We start from the raw sequence: 24,704 nt of genomic DNA, 5'->3' as shown, positions 1-24,704 counted from the left end.
TTCTGTCCCTCAATTCCATTAGGCTTTTCAAGTTCCTACAGTGGCTTCCTAATCTATCAATTTTGTACTTCTTACCAAATGAGAGTTCACACTTCCTTCACAATTGGACTGAAAACTTATTTCCTCCAAGACCTTTCACAATATATTGCATTTGATTTTGCATTTCCTCTAGAGACTTCCTAAGATTTCAAATGTCCTATCATTGGTGGTGGGGGGAGGGTTGGGGAGGTAACAGCATAGGTACCATGTTTATATATTCTGTTTGAACTGCTTGATGGGTTGTGAGATATATGTAATTGCTGTTACTTCCTTATTTCACAGATGTGTGTCTGTGCTTGTTCCTCTCTCTGCATCTTGATAATGCTTTGCTTGAGCCTGAGGCAAAGTGGCCTATGTGTTTTTTGTTTTTTGTTTCAATTCCGCCAGATGGAGTTCAGTACCATTTATCACTGTTGACTAAGCAACTAATAATATTTTTCCTAATGAAGAGTGGTGATACATTTTGCAGTTTGCTCATTCACTAATTTACCCATTAAAAATTATTTATTGATCACCTCCTGGGTGCCTGGCACTGTGCAAGCACCTGGGAAGCAATGACAGAAGAGAGAAACAGTTCTAGACCAAGAAGTCTGTTCAAAGCACTTGAATCCTGATGTTTTCCAGGATCATTCCAACACTCACATGTTAGCCAAAGAGATTAGAGTATCCGTAGCCTTGTCTCCCTTGCTTTTCTCAGTACCCTATTTATTCATGTTAACACAGTGAAGAAACATGTAGATTACAGTAACGGCGAGAAATCCATGAATTTTCAGAGGGAACTGAATGGTGGATCACATATTCATTGTCTTGACCTTGGAGCAGGTCAGAATAGACACAGAGGAAAGGAATGCTACCTGCTGCCAACTATTGTTAAGAGAGTACAATGTGAGATTCACCCCCAGAGTACTGGTTGATGTATTGCCCTAAAATCTCTAGATATGCCAGTCATAAGTAATACGTCAGATAAATATCTCAACAATAAATATATTTGAAATCATACTTGTCAGAGAAAAGCTTAAGAGAACTATATATGCTTCTTTAACTTAATCATTCTGGCTTTCTGTTTTAGAGGTTGACGATATCATTATTAATATTTACCATTAATTGTTTATGTATATTATTTGAACACCAGCATAGGCTTACAAATGTGGTGTTTTTAATGACAAAGATAATGATAACTGAATTGGTGATTAAAAATACACTATAAGCTTAGCACCTTCATAAAAATCCCAAAGCTGTTTACAAAAGCAATAGAACAATGAACTAAAATAACAGCTGTGCTAATCATAAGCTAGTTAAAAAAGATAACACTTAGGAGTTTAGGGTTTTTTCAAGCCCATAAATTAAAAGATGCAAAGTTTCATGCTCATGAAGGCTATTTTTAGAATTTGTTAATGGAAGATGGTATAATAGGTAACTTAATATACAAGTGAAATGGCTCTTAAGTTGAAATGGGGTAAAATATCATGTATATGTCTGAGGACTTTTATTTTACTTTAATAACCAAAATTGTCAATTAACCAGATTTTTTTTAACATTTACCTTGCAAAAGGAAAAGGTAGATCACAAGAAAATAAGCTTATAATAGTCCTCTTTAATCTAAATCCTCTATACCTTCTAGATTTCACAATAACCGTACTATTCATTCTGATGGTCTGAGATACTACAGAATTTTAGTTGTCAGGTACTTGACTATATTCACTGTGCTTCACTTAATTCAGCTACAAAATCAAGCAGAATTTCAGTAAAGTGGCACTACCTACTGTATTAAGTAGTATCTGAGCAGGATACTACTCACATTGTAAGGTTACTGCAAACATGGGATTCATGAGCACACTCTAAGAAGTCAGATTCCAAATGATGAATCACTAAATTCTACCTCTGAAACTAATAATACAGTGTATGTTAATATAAAAAAATTAAAAATAAATACTGTAGTGAAAGTGAAAAACAGAAAAAGAAAGTCAGATTCCATGTGTAAACTGCTAGACCCCTAAATAAACCAAAAAAAAGGGGCACCTGGGTGGCTCAGTCAGTTGAGCTTCTGCCTTCGGCTCAGGTCGTGATCCCAAGGTCCTGGGATCAAGTCCCGCATCAGGCTCCCTGCTCAGCGGGAAGTCTGCTTCTCCCACTCCCGCTCCCCCTGCTTGTGCGCTCTCCTTCTCGCTCTGATAAATACATACATACATACATACATACATAAAATCAATCTTAAAAAAAAAGAAACCAAAGAAAACAGACCCCTCCTTAATGTAATGTATTATGTTAATTTGTGAGGGCGGCCTAACAAAATACCACAGACTAAGTGGCTCAAACAACAGAAAGTTTCTCCCAGTTCTAGAGGCTGCAGGTACAAGCTCAGGGTGTCGGCAGGTTGGTCTTCTGAGGCTTACCAAATGGCGACTTTTTACTGTGTCCTCACACAGAGCATGCTTTCCTCTGTGCATGTGCATTCCTGGTGTCTCTCTTTGTGTCCAAATCTCCTCCTGTTACAAAAACACCAGTCAGACTAGATTAGGGCTCACACTAATGGCCTCATTTTAACGTGATTACCTCTTCAAAGGCCCTATCTACCAAATGCAGTCGCATTCTGAGGTACTGGGGGTTAGGGCTTCAGCATACCAACGTGGAGGGATACAATTCAGCTAACCACATGTTTTGTAGTAGAGTGAACTATGTTCCTTCAATAGATACGTCCACTCGGAACTTCTCAATGTGACCTGATTGGGAATAAGGATCTTCGCAAATGTAATTAAGGTAAAGATCTCCAAATGAGATCATCCCAAATTAGAGTGGACCCCAAAGCCAATGACATACGTCCTTATAAGTAACAGAAGAGGAGAAGACACACAGAGCCACAGAAAGGAAGGCCGTGTGAAAACAGAGACAGAGAGACTGGAGTGGTATGTCTACAGGTCAGTGATTACCAAAGAATGCTGGCAGCCATGGAAGCTAGGAGAGAAACATGGAAAGGATTCTCCCTCAGGGTCTCCAGAAGAAACCAGCCACGCCGACAGCTTAATTTTGGATTTTTTACCTCCAGAACTGTGAAAGAATAAACTTCTGTTGTTTGAAGCCACTCAGCTTGTGATAATTTGTTGTGGCAGCCACGGTAAATGAATACCAATATTGGTATAGGGAAATAATAAAACTATCATGTACTGATGACTTCCATGTGCAAGGCCCTATCCTATATATATATCATCCCTTAAATCCTCTCATCATCTATGTGAGATGGGTACTATTTTACCCATTTTACAGTGGAGACACTGAGGCTTAAAGAAGTATAAGTAAACTTCCCAGGGAGGCACAGATGGTAAATGTCAAAGCCAGAATTCAAACTGATATCGGTTTGACTCCGCGTTGTGGTCATTCCATTATGTTGCATCAAACTGATAGGTAAGAGTATCTTGGAGCTATAATGAATTAAAGATTTTGTGCTGAAAGGGCTCAATTTATTGAGTTTAGGCAGTGACCCATGGAGGCAGTTATAGAGAAAGGCAAGAGACAGGCAGAAGAGGTATCATAGGGAATTGATATTGATAGGGAATATTGTAGGGAACGCCTTGCCCAAGCATCATCCCAAAACTAAAGCAAAGGAATGAGGTCACCTTCTCTTCTAACCATGCTATATCAATTGGGGTTCCTATGCTTTATTTCCTCCCTCAAAGCTCTGCTGAACTCAATATCACCTACAGTTCACTGTTGGGCGAGAATGTGCTCTTCCTTGACGTGGGTCTAAGAGGCCATATTCAGTTTGCAATCTTGGCTTTCTCTTATACCCAGATCTCTGTGCTTAGTAACCTCAGTCTGATTCTTAGTTGCTTCTTCAGTGTTCTGGACTCTGCATATCATGAACAGAGTAGAAGCGGTCACTGAGGACAAATTTATCAGGAATAAAGATGAGATAGCAGCTGGAGTTTAATGTGAACATTCTTGCCCCATTCATTTATAAGATTTTGTTCTTCTCCACTAATAGCCCGGAGAAGCCTCCCTCAATCCCAATCCCTCACCCAGACTCCAACTGATGACTTGTCATGTTGATGGAGCCGGTTTTTCTAACTTATAAGTCTGAACCATTAAACAGGAAATATTTCCGTAGCTCAGATATTTTCATGTATTTACATACTTTGAGTCCATAGAATACGTTCATTTTCCATTTCTTCAAGAGCCTGTGATACTGTCAACATGATCTGAGTCCACAAACAGAAGCTGACTAAACAACAAGCAGGATACCAGCCATGGAGCTTTTAGAGTCATCCTGGCAAGTGGAACCTTTCAGGTCTGACCTTTAAAATTAAAACAATGTATATCTGTTTGTATTTATAGTTGCAAAATGAGAAGATTTCCAAATTCACAACCCCAAATATGTTTAACCCATAGAATATTATCGTTGAAATTATCAAACTATCCTTTGATTCACTGGATATAACTAAAGACTTGAGAACAAACTGAAACCCAGGTTAGAATTCAAAATTTGAAACCATCTGCTAAGACAGATCATGGTGGCCTCAGAACTAAATTTAAATAAGTAATTATGTCATAAACAAACTCTATATATCCTACAATGCAGGAAATGTATCAATGTTGCCTAACTATGTCTTTAGGGTGCCCTAAAATTTAGCAGGATCTAGATTTAGGTCAAGATTGAATGCTGAGCTAACTTATAAACAATATACCAACCAGTGTCTCCCTTACCCAAGGTCCTAATTCTCATGACTAGAAGAATGACAGATTCTCTGAGCTAGCCCTTACTCTTCTATAGTAGTTTCTAGTATGATAGTAGCAGTTTGAAGAAGCTCTTCAGTCTCAGTCTGATTCTCCATCAGAAGCAATAGTCCAACACAAGGAAGGTCAATGAAAAAGCAGAGTGGAAAATGAAATCTTCCCACACATTCCTAGGTGTAGCTCTACCGGTTTAGGAACCTAGAACTAAAAGTGAGAGATTAGTGTTCACCATCAGAACCTTATAGAAAAAGTAGGTAGGCGAGACACAAAGGGGTTGCCATAGTAGCTACAGATGCAAAAGGGACCCCACCAAGTGCGGCGGACTATGCTTGCTCTGTTACCTGGCAGTTTAACCTTCCCCATTCTACACAGTGAGCCTGAGCTGTGCTGTGACTTTTCTACCCCTGTTTTCCTGATGCAGTCTGGTATTCTAACACCTGTGTTTTTGACCTCATTTCCCTTGTGCTCTCTTAGCCTTACCTCAGGCCCTGACCTCTGTGTTCTTTAGCTAGCACCCTTAACCTGGTGACCTAAGTGATCATTTCTCGAGATTCTATCTTCACAACAATTAACCTGGTTATAGAGCTGTAGCCAGCAGGACTTGGACTACTTCTATCACTCCTTCCAGTGGGTGCTTCTCTATACCTGCTGCCCCAGGGACCAGTGACCTAGTGTCCTCCTGATAATGCTGGTGTTTTGCTTTTGGAATAATCAGCCCAAGAGAAAGAGCTTCACCCAAAAACAAAAAACAAAACAACAACAAAAAGTTTTGTGCTGGCAACTGCAGACAAGGCAATCTATTCAGCATGATTCAACCCAGCAAAGTAAGCCTGGCAGACAGAAAACAAAACAAAACAAAACCACCACTTCACACAACAAGAGTTGAATTAATTAACTCAGTTACCCTAGGACAACCTTACTTGTTGAGAGGGCAGTCTCCCAAGTCAGATTGCGGGGTTCCATCCCTGGCTCTACCACTTGCTGCATAACCTTAGACAAATTTTTTAACTGATTAGTGCCTCAGTTTCCCCATCTGTGAAAAGGAGATAGATGTGTTGGGAGCCTGAAAATGAAATCATTTATGTAAACACCTTCAAAAGTGCTGGTACATAGCTAGTGCTCAATAAATTATGAGTGCTTTGATAGATCCATCGACCTATTTCCTCTACCTTAGACACAAAACCATGAACTCACTAGAGAAAATGCCCTGACCTGAAACACTGAGAAGGAGCCAGGGAAGGAGAAGGCCTTGTAACTGTTTATATTAGGATATAATATAAACTAATTTCTTTCTACCCCAGCCCAGCCCTGTGGGCTGAGAAAATCGAAAAAGAGCCTAAATTGTTCATGATGAACAATAAATATTGATTGATAAATAAAGGAGGTAAGTGAAGTGGGAGATACTCACCTCAGCAGAGGCCCTATAAATATCAAGCTTAGACTCACCCACCCTGCCTGCCAAGCAAGACTCCATGATACTACCAGCGTCTCTCAACAGAGGAACTCTTGGGGGTGAGGTCACTTTAAAGAAAAGAGTGTGGTTCATGTGTTTTTCTTCCAAATAATTCTCTGACAAAATTCTTATTATGCCGTTTCCATCCATTTAAACAAGGGTTTATTAAATGCTACCGAATACATAGCACTATCGGATACATATCCACTTTAAAAGGGTTATTTGATTAAGAACAAGGCACAGTGAATTTCTGGCATCCTTGAATATGATTTCTAGTCTATTTAATAGCCATGTCTGAAGTGGCATCTTATTTTTGAGCTCTGAGTAGTTGTCATGCACACAATATAGCTTAAAATCTTTTTCTTTTTTTCTTTTTCTTCTTCTTCCTTTTTTTTTTTTTTTTTTACTTTTTGTTATTTTGTGAACCTAAGTCAAACTCTGGCATGGCAGTATTTCTAATACAGCTTCAATGCCTTTTGGTCTGAATGACTGCCCTGAATAACCCTAACGAAGTTGAGACAAGCACATGATTATTCAGACAAGATATGGAGTCCAGACATATGCAGGGAAATAATTCAAAAGTTTTGAGCCCCCATAGTGCTTACTGTTTGTACTGTTCAGACTTGCCACTTGGCACTCCAGCCAACATTCACATTTAGTATTTGAAAGTGAAACCACTTGGTGGGTTTTCTCCTCTATATCCCCTCCCTGGATGAGCTATCTAGAGGGTCAGCTGCCATGAACAGAAGTGGGGAGTTTTTGAGAGGAGATAGGCATGCAATATAGCAAAAAGGATGAAAGAAGTTCAGATCTCAAAGAGAGTAATAGAGAAGGAGGGTCAAAACCTGCAAATTGAGTATGGAAAAGCAGAGTGATGGATTATAGAACAGAATGGAGAAAGACATGGTTAAAAGTTTCTATTACCACAGAAAGAAAGGCTTCAAATGGAAAAAAATATATATTATAAACAGGAGTGTTATGTTTTCAGTACACGGAATTTTCTTACCCCCCTTTTGTATATTATAGGCTAGAGGCTAATCTCAGGTGAAGATGAAACAAGGGAATTCTAAGAGAAGTGACAGGTTATAGAATAAAGGTAAAGAAAATTACAGTGAAATGAAGTTGAAGAGTGAGGCCACAATAGATACAGAAAATGGGAAAAAAGGAATCAGTGATAAAGAAAAGTATATTATAAGGAAAAGAAAAGCATACAAAAAATAATTTTATGATTTCCTTTGAATTTAGAGTCATCTTACTTTTAGAAAACAGACCTTTTGTGCAGTATATTTTAGCATTTTGAGTACTAACCACTAAGATACTGAAATTTTGTTCAGGGAGATGTAGTCTTTGAGTTTCAAGATCCATATCCTTAGAACAACTTTAACAAAGTAATGATCATACTCAGAACATGATAATTAGATACATTCAATTAAATTTCATTGAGAATTACCTTTACTTCTCACAAGACTTGGGATCTTTTGCACTTAAAATTTAAAGGTGCATGTGAAGTCTACACAAACCTACCCACTTTTTCTCTGAAATCTAACACACTACTGCCCCTAACTGAATTCTCCTTAGAAGCTGCATTTTTCTAAGTAAGAAAAATCAACTGACGACAACTTTTAAATATGTCTAACCAAGAAGACTGCAATATTCAATCAAGTTAATGTTATCAGTGTGGTGATTATTTGAATATCTTTGATGTCAAAGCCATGCCTCAGAATTTCAAAATTCACTTCACTTTGAAATCAAAGTATACATGAGTTTTTCCTACTGTAATATAAAATATATATATTAAATTTTTATCAAAAAATTGAACACACAAAAGGAAAGTGCAAACTTTACCAAGGATTTTGATAAAAACTTAATTTGTTTTCAAATATCTTATTATCTATGAAATATATAAAACATAAGCTAACTGTGAATGTGGTATATATTTGACTATTTGTATGGCAAAAGACTGCTGGTATACACTAGCATGTCCATTTTTAAAAGGCAGAAGTATGTATTATAATTTTTAAAAATCGAACCAGGATTTGGAAACCTATGTTTTAACCTCAATCCTGCTTTTGTCTACTAGCTATGCCACTTGTTTAACTTTTCTCTTTTTTTCTGTGAAAAACATCTTTTTTTAATTTTTATTTTTTATTGAAATAGAGTTGACATAAAACTTTTTTCTCTTTTAAACTGGGAATAATATGTTTCCTACCTAGTTTGTTGAACATAGAAAGGTAGTTTTAAAACAAATCTATAGGGGCGCCTGGGTGGCTCAGTTGGTTAAGCGGCTGCCTTCGGCTCAGGTCATGATCCCAGGCTCCTGGGATCGAGCCCCACATCGGGCTCCCTGCTCGGCGGAGAGCCTGCTTCTCCCTCTCCCTCTGTCTGCCGCTCTGCCTACTTGTGCTCTCTCTCTGTGTTAAATAAATAAAAATCTTTAAATAAAAAAAATAAAATAAAATAAAAAAATAAAAAAAATCTATAAAAACATATGAAACATAATTTCATTATTTAACTGTAATTTCCTTAGGGGTCATAAACAACTTCACTCATTAAACGTTTGTTATCCAATATATGGCGCTCTCTCTTTTCTTCAAATTGTCACACTCTTGGACTCTTCTTTTACTAGTAGAAAAGGTAGGAAAAGGAAGGGAGAGATGAAAACATTTTACTTTTCTAATCCATCACTTTATTATCATAATTTAAACTATTCTAGTTGAAGCTTTTGAGGGAAATGACATTGAATTCAATACTTAAAGCACGTGTTTGATGTCTTATGTGTACCTTTTGACTTTGAATGGTATCATGTGAAGAGTGAGGCATGGAAGCAAAGAATGCAACAAAAAATAACTTGTTCCATAAATGAATATGCCAGAAAATAGATATTTTACTGTTAGGATCGTTATTATCATTCCAGGCTCTGGTGTAGTAGAGGATCTGGGATATTTATTATATGAATGAATGTCTCTATCTTTGCAAGAAAAAAAATAATTTCTATTCTTCTTATACCTAATTATTTGCTATGGAGTTATTCTTACCGCAAATTTTTCTCTGTCCCCATGTAATTGCTTTTCCCGGGGTTTCTAAATTAGGATTTGTTGCCATTTTATCAAATGTAGGACCTATAGTCATCCCTTAACTTGTTTAGCAAGTTCAGTGGTAACACTTATTTCTTCTCCTTAATCAGGAGGTGAGATTTCCAGAAGCATCTCAAAGACAGAGGGACAAGGCTTAGAGAATTAAAAAAAAAAAAAAAAAAAAAAAGGCACTGTCCTTGCAAAGAGTGATGTAAGAGGCAAGGAGGTTAAGAGACAAAACTGAACAAATGAGTTTGGGGAGAAAGCTAGCCTTTGTAGGGTAAAAGGAAACAGAAGTACTTTCGGCCAGCCTAATGAAGGGTTTTGAAATTGAGGGTCCTTAGAGGAAACCTGGAATTAGAACAAGTTAAAAAAGTAAAGAATGTAGGGAGTGAATGGAGAGGGCTTGTTTGTCTAGAGTTGGTGCCTTAATAGAAAAACGGCAGGCCAGCAGCAATGCTACAGCTGATAAATTGGCATGTATAAGAATGGGGACAGGAAAGCACAGTGCTAATGACAGTTAGAGATTTTTTTTAAAGGAGCACATGAACTAATCCAAAGGAGTTACTTAAAATTACAGTTTGCTCTTTTTTCTCTCTCTCTCAGAATTGTTTAAAGAGAAGAGGGAGAGGAAAAGGGAAGGTGTAATTTATAGGATGTACCTTAGGAACTATTATTAGAAGAATAAAAAAGAGAACTACTGGCAAATGTAAGTGCATTAGAAATGCAGTAATTAAAAGGTTCTACAAGAAAAAAGGAAAATCAGAGCTAACAGTGTTCTATTAACCTACTGTGATTTATAACTCACATTCTACTTTTTTCTCCTAGTACAAGTTCTCTGTTACTGTGTATAATATCCACATGCAATTTTCTGTTGTGGTAACCTATATTGGTTGTAGTGAGTGGATCTTAATTTGTTTTTAATGTGCCTCTAGTTCATCAGCTTCAATTTCAGGGGAAAATTTCTCTGTGCTTCGAATAGCACCCAGTGTCGCTACTCTGTATTTACAACTGATGTCTATTTTGGTAATACAACAGTTATCAGTAAATAAGAAGAAACAATGAAATATGTTACAACATTGAAGGAAAGGACAAGGATAGATATAACTGGTGATGAAGTATATTTATTCTGGAAAAACTGAGATGGTATGAAATGTTGGGAAGTGGGAAAAGATACATTAAAGATAAATCTAGAAAATAAAGTGAGAATAAGATAAACACAAGGAGTGTGATGAATCATTTCTTAAGGAAATTAACCTAAATTCCTGATGGATGGTTAAGCATTCTCTGAACACATGAAAGCACTTGTGTTTCTAAATGTTAAACTAAGATATGCTCAAAATTTCATGAGAAATCAATACGTATTAAAATGCTGAGCATGTTTGGCAATGTTCTAAACATTACGAGCATTATCCCATTTAAAATACTTCTAAATTATATAAGTAGGAACTAATATATTCCCTATGAAAACCTGATGTACAGAAATATGAAGAAACTTGCCCAAAGTCACACAAGTAGTTAAGTGGCAGAGATTTCAAATACAGGTTGAGTTTGGTCTCATACACAGGCTGACTCCTGAGTCAGGCACTGCTAGTTACTAAACCCTCTGTGTCCAGGAGAACCATAAAGATAAACTGTTACTGTTGCAGCTGAAATTTTTACAAGGAAACCACTAATGGAATTTAAGTACTTCACTGGAGTAGTACACCTAGCACATGTTGCTAACAAAGATCTTCATGTTCTCTGTGCCAAGGCTGAAGATGGTCTCTCCTAGCCTTATTGCAGGGCACCAAATGCTCAAAGATGATGTCTCAAAGTGCCTAACTTATACAGGGGCATTGATGAAAATAGAGCAGAAGAGGGGAAAAAAAAAAAAAAAGAACAACCAGATGTCCCTACTTAGGTTCTTCCTTCTTCTGCCGTGTATGCTTTCTAAAATGTCCTGGTTCCAGCTCAAATTAAATCACATGAAATTTTGTTTGAAGATTATTTTGTGTGCTACTTGAGAAATGATAATGTTTCATGAATGTTTTTATGTTATCTCCAATAGCCCTTGCACCTCATCTGTCCCAAGGACATCATGGAAAATAATTTGAGAACAAACCAAAGTACTTTAGCACCTTAATCATTTAGCATTGGGTTGATAACAGAAAGGGCAGGGATGGATGACTGCAGTCGCCCTGTCATTTTGGATGGGAAACATCTCAGAAGAGAGTAAATATGATAGCCTTTTCATCTTGATAACTAAAGGCATCATTTCCTTGTAATCCTTGGTTATTGGAGAATGAAAGACCTAATATGACTGTAGGAAGAGAAGATTTTATATTAGCAGCAGAAATAGTTTAACATTTTAGCAATATGAAATGTACAAAGTACATAAGCAGATATAATCTCTTTTGATCTAACTCCCTGAGAGGCAGGTAGCTGCGTATCCTTGGAAAAGTTGCTTGTTCTTTCTTAAACATCAGCTTTCTCAATTGTAAAATGAGAAAAACAATGATTCTCCTTAGGCAAGTTACTTAACCCCTCTGTTCCTCAGTTTCTTCATTTGTAACATGAAACGATAGGATGAGGTTGCAATATAATTCTGATGATATTCAACTGTTTTTTCACCTATAGAAATGGCAATTTCTTATGCTTCAACCTAATATTTGTAGTGTTGTTGTGAAGATGAATACACTTAAAACAGGGGGCGCCTGGGTGGCTCAGTTGTTAAGCATCTGCCTTCAGCTCAGGTCATGGTCCCAGGGTCTTGGGATCGAGCCCCGCATCAGGCTCCCTGCTCCGCGGGAAGCCTGCTTCTCCCTCTCCCACTCCCCCTGCTTGTGTTTCCTCTCTCACTGTCTCTCTCTGTCAAATAAATAAATAAAAATCTTAAAAAAAAAAAATACACTTAAAACAGGACCAAAATCTTAGTACACACATTTTATAAATATGATCTCAATTCATTCTTATAATAGCCCTGTGACAGATAATTGGGTTCCACCTTTGGATATAAATTTATGTGAAAAAAACATATACTATTTATGGATTTATGAGGGGGGGGGGAATGTAGCTTTACAGCAAATACCACTGCAACCTAACCCTTTGTCTTGTGCTTTCTAGGCTGCTCAGTGTATGTATATTGTATCAGCCAGCTAACAAGGTCTCTGAGCTGCTTTTTCCTTCCATCCAAATTTGCCATCCACTGAATACTTCACTAGTTTTGTAGCTGAGGTTTTAACAAATACTCATGTGACTTTGTTTAGCTTATAAAATGGCTTAAGGCCAAAAAAATGAGTATTTTTTTAAGATTTTATTTATTTATTTGACAGAGAGAGACACAGCGAGGGAGAGAACATAAGCAGGGGGAGTGGGAGAGGGAGAAGCAGGCTTCCCGCTGAGCAGGATCCTAGGACCCTGGGATCATGACCTGAGCCAAAGGCAGACGCTTAATGACTGAGCCACCCAGGCACCCCAAAAATGAGTATTCTTATGCTCATCAATTTAGGTAGGGGTGTAAAAGCATGTCAGTATGTCAGAGGAAATTTTTTAGTGGATTCAGGTGCTGCTTGGTTAAAAAAATAAAGTAAATTATAATGCACAGGAAGAAATAAAATCAAAGTTCAGAGTTATTTGTATGTTCTGATTATTTTGTGGAAAGTTTTTCCATTTTGGTTTTGATTTCTAAAATACCAATCATAGCACACATACTAAAAATTGGAATGATACAGAGACGATTAGCATGGCCTCTGCACAAAGGATGCCATGCAAATTCGTGAAGTGTTCCATATAAAAAAATAAAATAAAATAAATAAAATACCAATTGTAAGGTCCTTGCCAGTGAACATTGCGCCTTTGCAAATATGTGTATATAATATGTATACTAAATTGGTACACATTAAAAAGGAATAATTCATTAAAATCGAAAATATAGGATGCTAAATATTATGGAGGCAAAATGAGTAAAAGAAATACATTTTTGAAACTGTTTAATCTGTATTTTATAAAATGCCTTTGAAAATGAACTAGGAAAATCACATGCATATTTTGTAAAGTATTCTCTACTGTGAATAAATGTACTATATTTTTAAAAGCCAAGGTATTATTGTGGTTAACAAAACTTATTGGATTCTTTTTTCCAATAATTTAAATAGTACAATAGTTATTTTGGGTCCCCTTCTCTCTGAGAATGAATAAACTAATTCAACCTTGTACATTATTATTATTTATTTGAGAAATAATATAGAATGTATCAGGATTTTTTCCATAAAATGTATTTTTGCACATATGCAAAGTCTAAATGATTGAAACATAGACGTCTTTTGTGAACTCTATGAAAAAAATAAAGATCAAAAGAGAAATATAATGTAGCTATTTCTCCTATCCTTATTTTTTCTCAAATATAATCATTTGAGAGGATTATTGTAATTTTTGAAAGGATCGAAACTAACAGAACAGTAATCTTAGTGAATAGGAATTTTAATAATTGAGTATTCAACATATTCTCTTATTTGACTGAAAAATAATTTTTCTTTAGTACTGTATGTGTGTGTATAGTGGGAGAAGGTGTGTGTGTCAAAACATATGAGGCTGGTACTTTTTTATTGGTTTTGTTTGTTTTAACTCTAGGATTTTGTTTCTAAATGGTGACTTTAGACACAAACTGGCATCATCTTCATTTTGCCAAAGAGAAGACTGGAGATAAGAAAGTAGGATTTGTTTGCCCAAAGTTACCTAACAAGAACTAGGAAGAGTTCAAATCAGGTCTCAAAATTCCTGTCCAGTGATCTTTCTTTCACATACAGATGCTACTGACTTCTATTTACTAATCTATCCTAGAATTTACTCACTTTCATTTTCTTATTTTTCTTTCTGTTAAACTGATATTATCAATTCTTTACATTTATAACAGTACCATCGGAGTAGACAGAAATCTTTTGAGCTAAGGAATAAGATACCAAATTTTGCTTGAGAATAATAGAAGGGTTTTGAGCCATATCCATCATTTAAATTATTAAAGTAGAGTGACCATTTGTGGGAGTTAGTAAAACATACATATCTGGAAAGTGGCTAATGAACAATAGAAAGATTTACAGATTTTTGTCTTTCTCAATCATTTCATTTTCCATTCATTCTTGTTCAGGATACATAAGCTCTATCAGCATACTGTTTGAAGTGGAATTCAGCTACTGTGAAAATATTTTTTAACAAAAATAGCTTTCAAACATCATGAAGATATCGTAACTCATGTAGAAAACCTAAGCAATATACGGGTTTCTTTTTTAATTTAAAAATCCACTCAAACTGCTTCCCCAAATAACTCTTTCTTTCCCTTTTACCTTTCCAATTTGCCATCTTGATTAATATCTGCCCAGTCTATTCAAAATGATGTAGATACAACTAAGAGTTTACTATAAATTTGACCCAAACATATTAAAGAAAACCAGCAAACAAATATGAGAACAATGTATTTCTCATCTTGAGAAAGAGAATCTCATTGGATAAATGACAAACTGATGGCAAGGAAAAACTAAACTAGCTATCTGTTTAAGGCAGCTCCCCTAGCTTTCTTTATTTTTCTTCTTAGCACTTATAATACCTGGAATAGCACATATTGACTGTTTATTATCTTTTTTCCCCTCGCTAAGCTGTTAAACTCCATCAAAACAGGAACTTCAATAGATTTTCTTAAACAGTGCCTGACACATATAGATGCTTCCTAAATATTTGTAGAATGAATAAATAAACTAGAAATTGGTTGTTTGGGGAATATAGTTTTATGGTTAACAGAATAAAACAATATTTGTTGAAAATATTTCTAACATGTCTATAGTGAGCATGGCAGTATTTAGATTGTGATTGAGTTTCGTATTCCCTTTCAGGGTCATAATTCTGAATATCACATCTTATATAGTATAATATAAAAGTCATGTGAATTACAGTAAAATCCATACTGACTTTATGACTGACCTTGTTTGGAATAAATCTTCAATTTGGATGTGATTTCTTATAATTGGCCAATTTCCCTGAAAAGCAAGTAAGTAAAATATATTGATTAATTGAGAACTGCAGTTAATTGGGTTTTTACTAAAATTTATTTATAGTGGCACAGAGTAGGTACTTAATAAATATTTGTCAAATATTTGAAGTCTAGTTAGTTAAAGTAGACTTGTTATTTGTTTCTTGTTACTCAATAAAAAGAGAACTTTTCAATTAAATATGTAATATGCAATGGCATTAGAATCCACAGAGCAAACAAATAAGCAATTTAAAAGTATTACAAGTTCTTCTCATTCTCTTTTTTTCCATCTTCCTTTGCATCTTCCCTTCTCTTTCCTTATCCTTCTCTCCTGAACAATTTAGTCCCAAACTCGTTACATGGGGACAAGTAAGGTTAGCATCCATAGAGAGTGTAGGTGGGGAGAGCCTCAGCAGCATGAAGAGCAGTGTTGGAGCTCAAGAAGGATGAGAAGAGCATCTGGTGGGGGGAGGGAGGACTGGGATGTTTAGCAGCAATAGAATATTGGTTATACATGAGGAAATAGATAAAATAAATAAATATATTAAGGATAATTGGGAGATAGGGTTTTCTTTTTTAGAGAAAGTAGTTATAAATATGAAAAGAAAGAAACTGTTGGATCCTGTGGTGTTGGTTTAAAAATGGATATATCAGTGTGAACTCCTAGTGTGTGGATATAGATATAAGATATACGTTAATATGTGTATATATGTAAAATAGATAGATAAGTAGATAGATGAATTTCTCCTACATATATTTCCTTAGTTTCAAATCCTGAGAACAATGACACACCCAAAACAATGGGCACATCTACCTCCCAAATCTTGGTTTCTAAATACCATTTCTGAATAAAAGAAATTAGGACTGCTTGGAGAAGTAGCTGTTTGCAGAGCTGGGGCATGAAAAAGACGAAAAGAGCCTCTCTTATTGTGGCAAAAATATGGAAGTACTCAAAACAATGCCAGAGACATGTCAAAGAAAGAAGTCAGATTAAAGAGGATCACACTGCCCATATCTGAGACTATTGGAAGATCAAAGTGAACAATAATAACAGCAGATTATAACCTATTGGATAAAATGGATATCCATGAGTTCATATTGATATAAGTAAATCAGTAAGTTGAAAGTTAATGTACTTCTCCACAATATACTTACAAAAAAATTCTTTTACAGTGATCGCCTTAATCATGAGTTAATACTAACATCTCAAGTAATGATAGGATACTATGAGATGTACACAAGATCACTTTCACAATTCTTCAAAGACAGATAATTTAAATCCAGTAATAAGAAAGCAGAAGATAAACCTCAAACGAGGAGCATCTTGCAAAATAACTAAATTGTATTTTTTTTAAATGTCAAATCCATGAAAATAATGGGAAAATTGAGGAAATCTAGATTAAAAGAGACTAAAGAGGCATGGGGCGCCTGGGTGGCTCAGTCGTTAAGCATCTGCCTTCAGCTCAGGTCATGATCCCAGCGTCCTGGGATCGAGCCCCGCATCGGGCTCCCTGCTCAGCGGGAAGCCTGCTTCTCCCTCTCCCACTCCCCCTGCTTGTGTTCCTGCTCTCGCTATCTCTGTCAAATAAATAAATAAAATCTTAAAAAATAATAATAATAAATAAAAAATAAAAGAGACTAAAGAGGCATAATAATGAAATGCACTGCTTGATTCAGGACTGGATCCTTTTGCTATCAAGAGTATTATTGAAACAAGCAGCAAAACTTAAATGCAGTCTGAGGATTATATGGTAGTAGTGTATCAGTTTTCTGAATCTGGTGGCTGTATTTCATTTAAAAGAGAAATGTCCTTATTTGTGGGGAAAATATGTTCAAGTATTCAGTTGTTACTACTCTCAGATCATTCAGGAACGATATTATCTGTTCTGCAGTTGCAACATTTTTGTGATTTGGAATTGTTTCAAAGTAAGAAAATAACTTTTAAAAAATCCAAATTCAACATCTCCCTTGAAATTTTGTCATAATCCTAAAATAATGTTCAGGTTATAGAAAAGTCATTTGTATTTTATGAATTTGTATAATACAATCTGAGGTATAGAATGCAGCCCCCCCCCTTTAAAAATAAAGTAGAACGACAATAAAAAAAGAACAATATCCTCTGCGGGGGTTCCAGTGAAAACAATTAAGACTTCTCAGATGTTTGGTACTAACGGCTGTAGGGATGCTTTCAGTTTTCTTTTGCTTAAATGTTAAAGGCCTTTTTATATACTTTAGTAGGAAGGGGCCAAATCTCTATGATAGGTATTAAAACATCAATGAACATTATCTAAAAGGGAAATTATGAAGGGCGCCTGGGTGGCTCAGTTGGTTAAGCATCTACCTTTGGTCAGGTCGTGATCCCGGGCTCCTGGGATCGAGCCCCATTTCGGGCTCTCTGCTCCGCGGGGAGCCTGCTTCTCCCTCTCCCTCTGCCTGCCACTCCCCCTGCTCATGCTCTCTCTCTCTCTCTCTGTCAAATAAATAAATAAATAATCTTTAAAAAAAAAAAAGAAAATTATGATACGTCCTGAGGGGCAGAAAACTTAGTAGAAATAATATGTGGATAGATAACATTTTTATATTTACTTACATTACTATAATACAACTATTTTTAAATAGTATGGCAAATAATAGATTACAATGTTCCCTCCATGTATGGACTTGAAGTAAATTCCAGCAGGAACTGGCCATCCAGGTCATGGATGAGGAGAAGCCTAAGATGGAGCTACAGATACGCTGCATCTCTTCAATGTTATCAATGTCTGCGTGTGCAAAAGGCACAGACAACTTTAGAAGAGCAAGTAAATTTATGAAGTGGAAGTTGAAGTGCAATCAAAAATGGATATGCTCGGGACCCCTGGGTGGTGCATTCGGTTAAGGGTCGGACTCTTGGTTTCTGCTCAGGTCGTGATCTCCAGGTCGTGGGATTGAGCCCCATGTCGGGCTCCATACGGGATTCTCTCTCCCTTTCCTTCTGCCCCTCCTGCTTGTGCTATCTCTAAAATAAATAAATCTTGAAAAAATGGATATGCTCAAAAATATATTGGTGTACTTGGGCAAATTAGATCATTTTCTTTATAATAAAATATGAAAGTGCATATTTTCAGAAGTTATGACGTTATCAAATTTAAATATTAAAAATTTAAATTAGAATATTAAGCTCGTGTGGCATAAAATATTCAACTTATATTTGAATGCTTGTTTATCTGGTCAATCAAGTAATAATTTTTATCGTATCTGGCATTTAAAATATCTGAAAGATTATCATTATTAACCTAACAAGGGATCACAGAGGTCCACTATATTTTCCTAAAGGCAAAAAAAGTTTAAAGGAGACTTTCCTTTGAATATTCCTTTCCCTGTTTTGGAGAATACTCATTCTTTTGTGGAATTGAGTTGTGGGCATGAGGGGTTTGGAGCATGACTGGAGAGGTGAGGTGTATGGGGGCCCCAGGTTATCTGAAATTTGCTATGCTTTCATAGAAAAAAATGTCTTCATGTCTAAATGTCTGCCAGTCTTGGGGAATTCCTCCTGGTCAGGCATTGTAATGTACTCATAGAAGCAAAAATATAACAATAAGACCTCTTACATTTCATGGACTCTTTCTTAACTTGTGAGAAAATTAACTTTTCACAAGTATTATGATTTGAAGAAATTTATGGTGTTCACTTATGAAAAACTTAAGAAAACACTCAGAACTCCATGTTACTAAAGACAAGTTAGGCTAAGATCAGTAATACAGTGTAGTGGGCTCAAACTACAATTCTGCTCTGTAAATATGGAAATGTAGACAAATTATTAAATATCTTTGTGCCTCATTTTCTTCATACGTAAAACAAGGGTAATAATTACACCTAAATCATAGGATTATTATGAGTATTAAATGAGACAAAACATGTAAATTGCTTAAAGTAGTACCTGGGACATAAGAAACACTCACAAATTCCTGTTATAATTATTTGAGATCAAATTTGCTATCAAGCAAAAATGGAAGCTACACTAAGAAACCAGTGATTTCTTAGAACACATCTTGACTGATCATTCTCTGAATAAATATATTTATTGGCATGTAGCTAACACCATATTAAAGCATGTAAGTATTCTTTTCTTTTTTCCATCTGTAGAAATGGGGATGATAATAGCAGTCCTCGCAGCATTTTTATAAGGATTTAATTATAAAACTTAGCAATTTGCCTGGCACTCCTAATAAGCACTCAAAAAACACTAGTTGTACTACTATTGCTAATTATTATTATTATTACCTTTATGATATAATAAGATCAGAGTCTGAGACATACATCTGAGGACATGATTACGATTTTATAGTATGATAAGAACAGAAGAGTTAACATTTCAACTATTTTTAAGAAGGAATGTAGTTTTTCCAGATGCAGAGGAACAGAAGAGCCTTCATGAATTCCCCATGTGTTTTACCTAAACTTGACTTGTTTTCAAAAGTCAGTGGGCCCACAGTTATTCCACTGAGAAAGTACTTTTGAACTGACCATGTCCACACAAACTAATCAATCAACAGGTAATTGAAAACCAAATCTGTGAAATATGCAGATAAAGTGTAAGACAGCCTCCCAGCTGGTTTTCCTATATCCACATTCTCTCCTCCTTAGCATACTATTCATAAGGTTGACACACTAATCTTCTTAAATGCAGTTTTCATCATGCTGTAACTGCTGGAGAACATAGAGTAGCTTTCGAATAACTGCTGTATCAAGCCCAAATGACTGTGTCTAGCTTTAAGAATCCTCCACAGTCTTGCAATTCAGAGTATAGCACCAGCATCAGCATCACCTGGGAACTTTTTAGAAATAGATAATCTCACACCTCAATCCAGACCTACTAAAACAAAGTCTGCAGTTTAACAAAATCCCCAAGAATGCAAATTAAAGGCTGAGAAACACTACTATACAATATCCATTAATCTAAACCAAACAAAATCACTAACCCATAACACAACCCGTGGTCCCATCAAGAAGAATGAAATCCTTTCATTAATATCTCTGCATCCAAACAATCCCTTTGCTCATAATCTTAACACCACTAGAAATACCTTATTTCCTTCCCCTCTTCTATCTAAATCCTATCTACTCCTGAAGGCCCCATGGAAAAACCCCGTATCTTCCATGAAGCTAACGCCATTTCAAGCCACACTAACCTTGCTGAACGTTCTTGCATTTAGGTCAATACCATTTCATTCCTCTTATTATTCACTCATTATTCATTGAATAATCATTTTCTAAATGATTATTACCAGGCACTGTTGCTTTGGCCAGAAAGCAAACAAAAACACAGACTTTTCCTGCCTTCATTAAGCCACAATCAAAGCAGTAACAGGGTTCAGTAAAGATACCTTATGCTCCACAGACACAAAGTATAAATGGGTAGATGTGGAGGTGCAGGGCCATACCGGGTAAAGCAACATTTTTGTGCTTCTTTGTTGTTAAAACTATTTAAATGAAGGAGGTAGTGCTGTTGAAATATATTCAAACCTTCTGTGGCATAAAATAGATTAAACATTTTAACTGATAGAGACAAGACTGAGATATTGTGCTTTGTTTCATGTTAATTTTATAATCCTATAGATGATTAAGGTTTTTTTTATAGGACAGCAGTATGTCTTTCTTCATTCATTCAACAAATAGCAGAATTTTAATTTTATTTGTCTTTTCTGACTCTTTAAGCTTCAGACATGGTATGCACTAAATAAATATTTGTTGATTGGAGACAATCTTTGATCTCAAGTTGGGGACTAGGTTTACACCACACGGAACAACCACTGCACAAAAGCAGCCCTTTCCTCCTACTGCTTTTCATGACATAAGGAAATGTTCATGAATTTGCAATGACACTTTGGTTTATTAGTAGTGTCTTTTGGATCAAAAATTTCCTCCAGGGTGCCATGGAAGTTTCTGTTTCTCTGTAGCTAATGTTTTTGTTCACCAAAGACCGTTTTGGAGTATAGCCAACCAAATGGAATTGGCTGGTAAAAAGCTTTTGTGGGTGAGCAGTTTGGAAACAAGTTTCAAGACCATTTGCCAGCAAAACCTCAGCAGGTAGAATTTTAAACAACATAAGTTAATATAAAGGCTTGATTTGAAGAAGCCTGGAGAAGCAGGAGCGAGAACATAAAGTAGGTAACATCCCATATTCTCTGAAGGTAAAAATTAAAGTTAGCTTCTCTTATAGTTGCGAAACTACCCATCAACTCTTTGGATAGAAACAGATGCTTCTGGAAGACAGTCATTCTTCAAAAGATCTCATGCTCCAGAAAACAGCCCTAGAGTACATTAAGGTTAGGTATTATGCAAGACCTTTTGTGAGCCTTTGGTTTCCTTCAGTGTGATTTGAAAGCAGGATCACACAAGGAAATTTCAAAACCAAACTAAGTAAAAAGATTATTTCCAACTAACATAAACTAGAACTTTATAGGATCTGGTATTACATAAAAAGTGCCCATTGCTTTGACTCAAGAATCAGCAATTTCCTTATATTTATAATCTTCAAATTAGTTACAACTTTCCCTTATCTTATTCAGCAATCTTGGTGAAGATGAGCATTCCCACATCATGCGCAATTCTCTCTTCAACTTTTAATTTCTCTGGGTACAGAAAAAACTCTGGACCCTTAATTGAACAATTATTATTTCTTAAGTGAATACGGAGTTTGAGGATAGTGCCAACATCTTCCTTTCATCCAGAGAACAAGTCTAACACAGCGGCATACATCGTCTGGCAACACCCCAGCTTTAGGTAGGAGAGCCAAGTGAAGACTGAATGGGAAACTCATTCTTCACCCTTAGTCACTCCTTGGCATCTACTGAGGTTCTTGAAAGAATGCCAATTAGGACCGATTTACATGTGTCGTTGGAGGTTTTAGATAACTCTTCACTAAGAACTGTTTGTTTTTCTCATTTAGACCATTTCTCCAGAGTAGGATTTGCAAACTTGCTGCTGCATATGCCATTTGCAGATCATTGCTAGGTTCCCATACTGACATAAAGGACTGGTACTTGAAAAATTCATTAAGAAGTGACTCATCTGAACTCCCAGATCTAAATCTGTGGAGAGATTCTACCACGTTTTCTATGATGTTGTCCCAGAATTAAAGCAACAGAAAATGAAGAGTCTATATGCAAACAGTTTATAAAATATGCCTTGACAGGAACTTACTGCTTCATAGCTTGAGCCATTGTTTGAGCAATTCTAATTGTCTTAAAATTTTCTTTATATAGAACTGGAATCCACTTCTCTGAAACTTCTACCATTTCTCTTGGTTTTCCAAGATACTCACTGTCTCCTTTGCATAAGAAGCCCTTCGAGTATTTGAAGATAGGTTCCATGCTTCTCTTCCTCTGCAGGGTTCTCTTTAATTAAACTACTATTCCTTCAGCTACTCCTAAGGTTATATGGCATCCAAACTTCATCATTAATGAGTAGATTTTGAACATAGTCTGTTAATAATCAGCTCAATTAAAGTTAAAAATATGTACAACTGGTACCTTAAATAATCTTTTTTATGTTTGGTTAAGTTTTGATTGAATGCTGTATTTAGTGGTCTATAATACCTAAGATACAATCTAGAAATTGCTATTAAAATGTCAGAAACCCAGCTACAGAAAGCATCTTTTTGGTTGCTTCTATTAATGAAAATTTTACTAGACACTAGTAAGTAGTGATTGAAAAATCATGTTGAAATATTACTGTTAGCTACTGGTATAAAATTTCCCTCCAGAGGACTATCACAACTTTGGGATAAAATAAATACAAATTTTAGCAGCCCCTAAAATTGTTAGGAAGACCTTAGATCACTTTGCTTCTTAATTATTATTTCTAAAAAAATTTATTATACAGTATCAAATTAAAATATAGTTACTATTTGAAAAATTCCAAGCATTTATGAAAATATAATAAGCTAACCCTTTAAATCAGACTTGAAGACAGTTTGAATATTCCTTGTATGCCCACAAAAGTTTCTCTAGTCTTTTGCAAAATGCTAAAATGATGATTTGTCCAACAATGTAGATGGTTAATATTCACCCAAGTGACATCAACAATTTAATGCATCATGCTTTTACTTCTCATTAAAATTGCTATTACTGAAGCCTGACTAAATTTCCTTCATGCTTGGCCCTCTAAGTCTGATACCCTACAGTTTTCCTCCTATTTCATACGTTTTGCTTTGTCTTCAGTTATTTTTCTTCCTTCTCTTACCTGCTTTCAAGAAATAGAGGCTCTTTGATGTGCCAATTCCAAATATATTCAGATAAAATGCAAATAATTCAATAGGCTTCTTCAGGAGGGCTGACATTTGAATGTGAGAGATTGTTTCCCTTACTCATTGGCTCTCCCACTGAGGTTAGATGACCCATGGTAGTGACTTGCTGGAGTGAGTTTTGAATTGGTAAAAAAAACTTCTAATAAAGGAATGATGGCAGAAAGAGAGAAAAAAAATCAATGAAATAGGAAAGTCCAAATGTATGTTCTTATCAAGTCTTATACTTGTCCAATAGTTACAGGCCTCTCTGAAAATATTTATATGTGTGGGTGGAGGCAAGTTGCCCATTAAATTGTAGGAAGTGTTATCAGATTCATCAGGACTTGGTTGTAAATTTGACTATACAGTTTTGGCTCATAGAAAAATAAGGGGGAAATATCTGATTAAAGTGTGCATTGCTGCTGAGGCAACTGAATGTTGCCATAGCAATTGAGATGAAATGTGCAAGAAGTGAGATAATTAAATCTAACCCCTTTAGTAGTTTTGACAGTCAATGCACTGCCAATAGGAAAAGTTATCTACAGTATTAAGATAAAACACATTCCTCATGGAAAGTCTCCTTACTAGTATTTTGTTGTTCCCTTTCTAAATACATTGCTTTAGGTGTCTAATTTGAATGTTCTCTTTTAATAATCAAATACAGTTTTGACCTTGGTCTACAGCTGCCTAGAATTTCTGCTAGTTTATTGTATCATGGGAGCAGACATCTATAAAAAATATTCAATTTTTTTTCCCCTCAAATTCTTAAAAAAAGTATATTAAAGCCAAAGCTGTCAGATTTGAGCTTAGAATTCAATAATATCTAGAACGTGCTGCCCTCTTCAGGAGCTGGTGCTTAAAAATACTTTGCTTTTTTTTTTTTTTTAGCAGTTTAGAAATTATAAATATGAATTATAATATCAAAAATTATATTGATAATTATTTGAGAATAAGCACCACATCAGTGAAGTATTTCTAAGTTAAAGAATTTTTTCCATTAAAATATTTCAATAAAAATCAATAAATACAAATTTTGAAATAAATTATTAATATTTATAATGAAGTATGAAAATAGTTTTCTTAAAAGAAACTACACTCATTGGCAGAATTCCTGAATCACTACAGAATTTCAGACTTCCA

At 35.6% G+C, this 24,704-nt stretch overlaps 1 protein-coding gene and 1 non-coding gene across 31 annotated transcripts in view; both read left to right on the top strand.

Annotated features, from left to right (window-relative positions):
- ADGRL2 (adhesion G protein-coupled receptor L2) overlaps window positions 1-24,704 on the top strand; it is a 609,188-nt gene that overhangs the window by 365,335 nt on the left and 219,149 nt on the right. The gene's annotated exons all lie outside the window — the stretch shown is intronic.
- On the top strand, window positions 12,966-13,071 carry LOC116626855. The gene has a single exon (XR_004298361.1). It is a non-coding gene; the product is annotated as a U6 spliceosomal RNA (small nuclear RNA).

Source organism: Phoca vitulina, unplaced genomic scaffold, assembly GCF_004348235.1.
Source record: "Phoca vitulina isolate PV1807 unplaced genomic scaffold, GSC_HSeal_1.0 scaffold2, whole genome shotgun sequence".
Classification (NCBI taxonomy): domain Eukaryota; kingdom Metazoa; phylum Chordata; class Mammalia; order Carnivora; family Phocidae; genus Phoca; species Phoca vitulina.
This window is presented reverse-complemented; position numbering and strand designations above follow the sequence as displayed.